Here is a 9,131-nt window from a genome sequence, read left to right as displayed (position 1 = left end):
AAAACACAAGAATTACATTAATACATGCAATTAATACATGCAAACACTTTGTAGACAATGAATATCACATTAACTTATACCTTGAAATAATCAAATAGTGTTCGAGTTCAATTTTATACCAAATTATTTATGATAAAATTTCACATTTTTATTAAATGTCCCCCCAAAAAACCCTCAGGATTTACAAAAGCCTAGTATCTTCTTTGAATTCCAAGCTCCCAAAAGTTGCAATGGATATACAGATGAAGTCAGTTTGCTAAACATCTAACACAACAAAAGACCTTGAAATTGGTGATTATTGTGAAAGCTAGCCACTAAACCGAAGGCCAGCTTCCTCAGCATTATAAGATATTCCAAAAGACATGCGGTTACAACTTGGGTACATTAACAAACAAAACAGCAAACATTCACTTTATAATGATATAATGACATCACCCAAACACTCCTTAAAGCAAGAACATCGCTTTTGTTAATTTTAAACAATGAGAACGTAATGAGGCAGTGAACATAAAAATTAACTTAATATAAAGACTTGTACTTAAAAATTAGTATACATGATTAAGCAATGCTGTATAGGAAAGAGCACTATATGAATAACATGCATACACCACAACTGATTGGCATTTCAGCCTCCAGGATTTATACTTGCAGGGTGAGGAGCACAGGTGGGGCAATGAGACAGTGGCAGTTTTAAGTTTGTAGCTTCTCTGCAGATTCCCATTTTGTAAACCTGTGAATGTTTGGGACCTGGGGCTGACCCCTCCCAGAGTCTTCTGGCCACAGGCATCTGCCATCACGGTCAAATTTGGATTTACATTCTTTTTTCCAGTGTCAGCCTCTTTGGCACTTAGGACATATTCCAGGGGAGTGACTGTTAAAAGTATCCGCAGGGTATTTTTGAGTTGAAGGAAGCATTCGGCAATCTTTTCTAAGGTGTCCTGGCTTGCCACAATTAAAACATTTAGCCTTCATTTGTGTTTGAATAGCAAAAGTTTCAAGTGCTGCTAGGCGGGCACGGTGCTTAAATGTCCCTATGTTGCGACAGGCTTTCAGGTAACCCAGAAGATCCTCTCTTTCTTTTATAGGACGAATAACAGCCTGGCAGTCCTCATTCGCATTATCAAAGGCCAGTTGCTTTAACAACAATTTCCTAGTGCCTTCTCCCCTAACTTGTTTTTCTATAGAGTCTGTCAAACGTCTTACAAAATCAGCATAAGATTCTCTGGCTCCTTGAATGACTTTTGTATAACTGCCTGCAAATTCAGACCCAGTTTCGGTTTTCTCCCATGCCCACAATGCTACGTCTCGTATATGCATGAGCGCAGCTTGAGGTAGCTGTATCTGTTGCTCTGTAGTAACCCACTGTCCATCTCCAACCAACATATCATAAGTCAGTTGTCCTCCACCAGGGAGTTGCCGACCTGATGCTCCTAAGGTTCGCAGTTTTTCTTTAGCCATATCGCTTCTCCACATTTTCCATTGTAAATATTGAGAAGGAGAAAACCCTGTTGTAGGGTTTTTGAACCCCGAATACTGCAGCAACCTCAAATTCTTGTCTCGCAGGAAAGAAGAATTTTCATGCGGACACAGTTTAGTTTTAAAGTAAGATTTATTAGGAAAGCTGAGAAAGGAGACTCCCGTCCTAGTGACGAGAGGGGGTTCTGAGATAGAAAGAGACCCATATTAATGGTGGAGAAAGCATCTTTTAAAGGTTCCCCTCAAAGATGTTTCTCCATAAACAAAGGAAATTCCTGGTTTCCATGGTACCTGGCCTTGGGACAAAAGGCCAGAAAGGTGTCACTGGCCAACTTCCTTGGTCCCTTTCTAATGATAAAGAGGCCAGTCTGAAGCCCTCCTCCTTGGCAATGGCTGGAGACAGAATTGGGCGGAGGCTTCAGGTGAGGAATAGATATGTTAATGTCACCCTTGTCTCCTGGGGGAAACACTCCTGATAAAATATGCATTTGTCTTGGGAGAGACGTGTTCTGGTGAATCCAAGACATGGTGGGGAAAATAACCCTTTATATTTGGGAAGAAAAATGACTTGGGGACCCAAAATACCCTAACTGCCTACCACCCAGTCTAACTCCTCTCACAACCCTATTTTTGCTATTACTTCAAAATCATAAGGAATCCAGTTTGCTCCCTGGCTCCAGCCATTTAAATATTCCCACACATAAGAAGAAGTAGATCCATAGGACACACAAGCCTTTTTAAAAGCTATGATGGCATTAACATCTAGGCTTTCATAGGTAGGTTGGTTATTTTCTTGACTAAGTATGATTGGAAAAAGCAATCGGAATTCATGAGGTCTCCGGGGAACATCAGTCATTTGGAAACATTTTTGATCAGATTTAAGAGCAAGACGGCATGGGCTGATATTTAACTGTTGATTTATCCCAGCCTCATTTACCTCACTAGAGAAATCCTGTGGTTTAACACTGAAAATGTTCTTTTTCTTAGTTCTGATTTCATTTTCAGTCACATTATGGTAACATCTTCCAAGCTTTCTTTTCCTAATTTCCACATCTGTAGTATAAGGCCTTTCTCTTTTAGCTGCATTACAGTGGCATCTCCTCGTGGGAGGGTCTCTCACACATTCTTTCTCATCTTCATCTGTAGTATAAGCCATTTCTTTCCTAGCCACATTACGGTGGCGTCTCCCGTTAGGGAAATCTCTCACGGGGTCCTCTTTGCTGTCCTCCTCATCTGTACTATGAGGCGTTTCTTTTTTAGCCATATTACAGCGTCCTTTCCTGTTAGGTGGGCCTCTTAAGGATTCCCTTTCTCTTTCTTCCTTGTTCGTACTATGAAACACTTCTTTTTTAGCTACATTTTGGGGGTGTCTCCCCTTAGAGGAATTTCTTGCAGATTCCCCTTCTAAAATTATAATAATAGCTCTAATTAAAGCCGATATAATCCAAAAACTAACTTGAATATCTTCTATCCTTCCGGCCTTTTCACCATTTTTTTGAGTAAAATTCTTAAGTCCAGTTTCTAGTGTCCATTCATCTGGAGACCAAGGATTATATTCACTAACAAGCTCTAAATAAGAATGCAATTGCTGCCTAGTTATCTTCGTTCCACTTTTCACTAAAAAATTCTGCATAAGAGAGATAAAAGACTGTGCCCTACACTGGTTCTGGCCCATTGTCCCACTCACCACTTTCTGTGGGGGTCTCCGCTGCACTTTCTCTTCTTCTTTCAAGTCCCTGTTCAGGCGCCAGTTGTCGCTGTCTAGCAGCGATGGACTTGGTGCACGGAGCCGATAATAACACGCGTGGACCCCTGACTGATGGTCAAAAGCCGAGGTTTATTAGTAGCATCAGACTTTATACTCTGAGGGTCATATAGGATAAGGGAGGAAGTGCTGAGCTTATCAACAAAACCATTAATGCTTGTTCAGAACTCCTTTTGTCTTGTATATTCCACCAGGTGTTCTCATATACATATGCAGATGATATCCAATAAGGTATACAAAAGGTAGCCATTTGGTTATTCTCCTCCAAATATTATCCAACCAACTGTAGTCCTGTGCTCACTGACCTATTCGGGTCACAATGTCCTCCTACAGTTAGGGATGTGAAAGGAGAGAGAGGAAAAGAGGGGGAGACAGAGAGAGAGAGAGAGAGAGAGAGAGAGAGAGAGAGAGATTGAAATTGAGTTAGTGAGAATGTGACAACAATTCAGTCTTCTCTGTTCCCCATTTGCAGGTAAGGTCCAGATGAGGAAAAGGAGAAAGGGAGCAGCCAGGCTGGGATTGGGCCTCTTCACCTCTCTCTCTCTCTCTCTCTCTCTCTCTCTCTCTCTCTCTCTCTCTATCCCAGGAGGGGGCATCACACAGCTTTCTCTTTCCAATTTGTGAGCAGAAGTGGTTGCACGCTGAGTGGTTCCTGGCCAGGATCCAGAACATGGAGGGAGAAGTAGGTGTCAGGTAAGGCCACCTGTGAGGCCTTCACGTCGGCATAGTGGCCTTTCATTCCCAATCCACCAGAGAAATCCTCGGGCAGGAAGGGCACAGGCCAGCCCATATGTCCTCCTGCTCTGCCGTCCTCAAGTCCCCTTGACTTGTCCGCAGAGCCGACCGCACACAACACCCACAACTCAGGCACAGGTGCCCCAGTCTCTCCCTCAGAGCACCCTTTCCCTTCAGTTCCGCAGAATAAGAGATGGTGAGCTGACCCTCCAACTCTTCCGCCTCCACACCCCACCCACCCACCCACGGTCCATCAAAGACAAGGGGTTGGTTGGTTGGTTGGTTAGTTGGTTGGTTGGGTCCGGCCGGCATGTTAGCCTAGTGACTAAATCCTAAAGAAAAGAAAGATAGATGTGAACGCAGAGAAGAGCTGCCTTCCAAAACACACATATAATTAGCCAGGCCGGGTTGGGGCGCAAGCCAGGCTGGATTGAACTGTGAACTGGCTAGCACCCCACAGTTCGCAGGAGGGCTGGGGATGGACCAGGCCAGGCTAGGTTGCCGTACCCCAGCCCAATGGCGATAGCTGGGACTGGTGGTGGGCCATCTCAGATTGTGCCACAGCACCCACTGGCGCACGCAAGAACCGGGGGTGGTGCGGTGGGGGTGGTGGAGAGGGAGCGTGAGAACCGGAATCAAGTTAGGGCGCTGCACCCAGTCAGGCAAAAAGAGAGCCAAAATGGCTGGGCGGGTGGGTGGGTGCGTTGCGGGCGGGCGGGCGGGCGGGCGGGCGGGCCAGCCGGATTAGGCCACAACACCCAGCTGTCAGCAAAGCGCCGGGACTGCCTGGGTGAAAAAATTACATCAGGCAGGCCGGCCGGACCGCATTAGCCCCCAGACGGTCCCAAGATCTGGGGCTGGGAGCCCGCCAGCCTGCTAGGGGAACGCCAGGCAGGCAGGCAGGCAGGCAGGCAGGCACTCCTCCTGTCAGCTAGGCCGTAGCTCCCGTCGGAGAGCACGTTAAGGCCTGCCTGAACTAAAACAGCAAGCTACCCATAGATCATCAGGCCGTATGTGCCAAACATACAAGGCCTGGGCCAGAGATGTCGACAGCGTGCATCTCCCCGGACCAGACAAGAAGACGAGGGGAAGGCAAGAGTTGTTGCTTGGGCCAGGCGTGTGCGGTTGCCTAGTGGCTCCATTTCTCGGCCTGTACGTGCCGAGATCCCATACGGGTGCCGGTTCGAGTCCCAGCTGCCCCACTTCCGTCCAGCTCCCTGCCTGTGGCCTGGAAAAGCGGTCGAGGATGGCACAAAGCCTTCGGTATCGGCAGCCGCCTGTGTGGCGGAGACCGACCGGGAAGAAGCTCCCGGCTCCTGGTTTTGGTTCTGCTCAGCCCCGACCACTTGGGGAGGGAACCAGCCAGCGGGCAGGAGATATTTCTTTCTGTCTCTCCTTCTCTCAGCAACACCCCTCCCAACCCCCCCCCACCCCTCCCAACCACACACACACTCACACACACAGACACGCGCACACAGGGTCCTCCTGACTGGCGTGTGGCTGCCGGCTCCACCTCAGGATCCTTCACCGTCCAACAATAAGAACCAGATTGGGTTGAAGAACAGTCAGGAAACACCACTGTTCCTGCTAGGACAGGAGGTGGACTGAACAGGGCTGGCTCATGGACCCACTGGTATGCGTGAAACCTGGCACTGGGAGAGTTTCTGATGGAGGAGCCTGGGCAACTCCTCTGGCAGGACACAGTCCCTGCAGGTAAGCGCAAGCAGCACAAATAGGAAACAGCCCAGAACAGGCTATGGAAATTATCCCACTGGTATACACATGGCATGGATTGGGGGCAAGACCAGGCTGAACCTGTTCACATCACCCGCTGGTGAGTCCGAGCGCCAGAACAGAGTGTGGGTCGAGCCAGGTTCGGTTGCGACACATACTAGTACACAATAAGGAATGCCAAGGTGAGGTGAGCCGTACCAGATGTGGTTGCAGCGCCCAAACAGCACATGTGATAGTCAGGGGGAGGAGGCAAAGCTGACAGGGGAATGTGGGCTCCCCTGCTGGACAACTACTTCCCGACTAGGCTGCAGCTCCAACCGGTCTGCGTGAGGACCGAATATGAAGCGGGCAGGATCGAACCGGACTACGACACCCGTCGGTTCACGAGGAAGACAGGCCTGGAAACAGAACGAACCCGGCAATCCCAACGACCAGCATGATCATAAGCCGATCGGTGTGACGGACGGTGTTGGACTGTGTACTAGCAGACTCGCGCAGGAATCAGGCCTGTGATCATCTCAGATGAAGTTTCTTTGGAGAGAGATCCCTCCAACTGAACTGCTGATCTTAGAACCCCAACCATGAAGAGACTGTCAGCCAGTGGATTCTGAATAGGGTTCATTGCGATTGGAACTGAGACATTGGCAGCAGTCCAGAACTGATGAACTATCAGAACTGTATGAGCAGGAGCCTCAGAGCGTGCCTCCCGTTGGGGATCTGGGATGGGTGGGAGGTTGGGTGGGGCTTTTCCCTTTTTTTTTTTTTTTTTTTTTTCCCCTGACCCCAGATACAGGGTAAAATGATATTGATGTGGAAACAATGGTATTTCCCACTTTCACCCTGTAGCCCTTGACACTCTGTTCCCTAATCAACCAAGTAAGATTATTAAAAAATAATTTTTAAAAAAGTATATCAGGTTTTACAATTTCATTAATTTTTACGAATGGGTAGTATTCTATAGTGTTTGTGTGCCACATTTTCTTTATTCTGTCACCCGCTGATGGGTATCTGTGTTGATCCCGTATCTGGCTATTGTGAATTGAGCTGTGATAGCTGTAAGGGTGCAAATAACTCTCTCATATGCATTTTCATTTGGATAAAATCATAGGGCTGCGACGCTGGTTCGTATGCAGACTTTTAGATACCATTTGTTTTTTATCCAATTGGGAAACATGAGATATTTTAATGAAATTATAACTGGATAAGAAATGAGTTTTATGAAGCATGGTGGCCACTTGGGGAGTGAACCAGCCAGCGGGCAGGAGATATTTCTTTCTGTCTCTCCTTCTCTCTATATATATATCTGAGTTTCAATAAAAATAAAATGGATGGATGGATGGATGGATGGATGGATGGATGGAGGAATTGTTTTTTCTGAACAGGCACCGACTGTGAGATGTAAGTAAGGCTCTGGACTGCTGTGTCCTGGTCGCTCGGTCCAACGCCGATCCAAGCAGAGAACCGGGCCTGGCACGGGGCACAGGCCTAGTATATTCCTGCAACCCCTCCCACCGCCCCTCCACCCCCGCCCCGCGCACCTGCACAAGGACAGGTAAGGGGTTCCTCTCTGTGTTTTGAGTAATCGGTTCAGCTAGATCGTTCTATTGAGAGGGAGGGATGCTTGATGTTGAGCAGTTCTGCTTGTTTGAGTGACAGAAGTACACGCACAGGTTAATAACACGCGTTCACATAGTTAAGGTGATGGATGGAAGAGTGAATCAATAATGCCGATGGAAAGGCCACATCAGAAGGGAGCCGTTCCTGAGAACCACTCATGGTCTGCCCCATGCGAGTCAGAAAGCAGCGGCCAGATCCCACTTTGCACTTCCAGAGCGAGCGAAGGGGAGTGACCGACTGTGGCTGACCTTTGCCCCAGTCGGAGAGGCAGATCCTTTCACTGACAAACGCCTGAGGGCAGGTATGGCTCTGGGTGGAGCGGAGAGAAAGTGAAGCCTTTGGCAGACAACGGGACTTTGAACCAACCATTTGCATTTCAATGAAGGCAATGAATGAGGCCTCTTGGAATTGAATGAGAGGTTGCGTCCCTCAAGCCAGTGGCTTCCGAAACGAAGGCTGCTGCTTTCTTGGGGCACACCCCCCCCCACACACACACACAGAGGCTCATTCTGACGAGGAGGCGGGGTGCGGGTGCCCTGCCTGCCCCATGCTTCTCCTTACATGTCCCTGGACCCTGGACCCTGGCTCTGGCTCTAGCTCTGGCCTGGGAAAGGAGATGTGGATTGGGGAGGTGACTTGCAAGACGTACACACAAGACCCACCCACCATCAGTGAAACACAGCTTCTCTCCCTCCTTCCTTCCCTGGGGCTTGTGGGGGAGGGGAGGGTGGTATCAGGCAGGGAGGCACTTTTTGTTTTGGCTTGGCTTTTCTCCTCTTGGGTGTCACTGGTGCACCCCAGCGTATTCCATCACCAAGCCACTTTCCGATGTGTTTCGCTTCCCTCACAGTGGTTCATTAGCCAGCACCCACTGATAGGAGAGGACTGCTTTTTACTTGACAGCATCCTAGTGCAGGGATCAAAGGGGTCAGAGAAAGTAGAGAGAGCAAAGGAAAAAGGAAAAAGTTGGGTTGTTCGGGACTCCTTAAAGAAGAATTCATGTTGTGCCACCCACGTGTGCGAAGATTTGTCAAAGTCCCCCCCCCATGCCCCTTTCCTCCTCCCCCCCCCCCCCGCTCAACCACCACCAAGCCATCACTCAGCAGGCTGGCTTCCAAGTAAATCAAATACATGCTTTAAGTGTTTGTTTTCTCTCACCTGACTCAGCACAATCGCACTCAGGGTTGCGGTGTAGCGACCAAATGTTGCCACCTGGTTGCCCAATTACTGCACCCTTAGGAATATTTAGTGGATTTCAACAACCTGGTGTTGAATGCCTTCTTTTTTTTTTCTCTCTCTCTCCACTCCACTGAAGGCAAAATAAGATTTCCACCACCACCACCACCACCACCACCACCACCCCAACAGTGTGGAACATTGAAGTGGGCAGAAAACTAGTTACATTTTCCTTTAATGTGAACACCACATTTTAAGACTCTTGTATTTATTCATTTGCAAGTCAATCATGGGAGAGAGAGAGAGGAAGAGAGAGAGAGAGATTTGTGAGCAAGTTTGTTTGGAGCGGGGAAGGGGGGAGCGGGGTGTTTCAGAGGAGATGGGAGGAAAGAAGAGAGAGGAAGAGAGAGGAGAGAGGAAGAGAGAGGGGCAAGGACGAGCAAAAGAGCGAGCTCTTTGAAGAGATTCTTCCACCCACAAGTTCCTTCCCTTTTCTCTTTGTCGCTGTGTCCTTCCAATAAGCAGACATAGATGACACAGGATGGTGAAAGCTAGAGAGCGAGCGAGCGAGCCAAAAATGTGGAAACCGCGGTTCCACCAGCACCGTGACAACATTGCCGGTTTTTCT

Source organism: Ochotona princeps, unplaced genomic scaffold (assembly GCF_030435755.1).
Source record: "Ochotona princeps isolate mOchPri1 unplaced genomic scaffold, mOchPri1.hap1 HAP1_SCAFFOLD_633, whole genome shotgun sequence".
In the NCBI taxonomy this organism is placed as follows: Eukaryota; Metazoa; Chordata; class Mammalia; order Lagomorpha; family Ochotonidae; genus Ochotona; species Ochotona princeps.
This window is presented reverse-complemented; position numbering follows the sequence as displayed.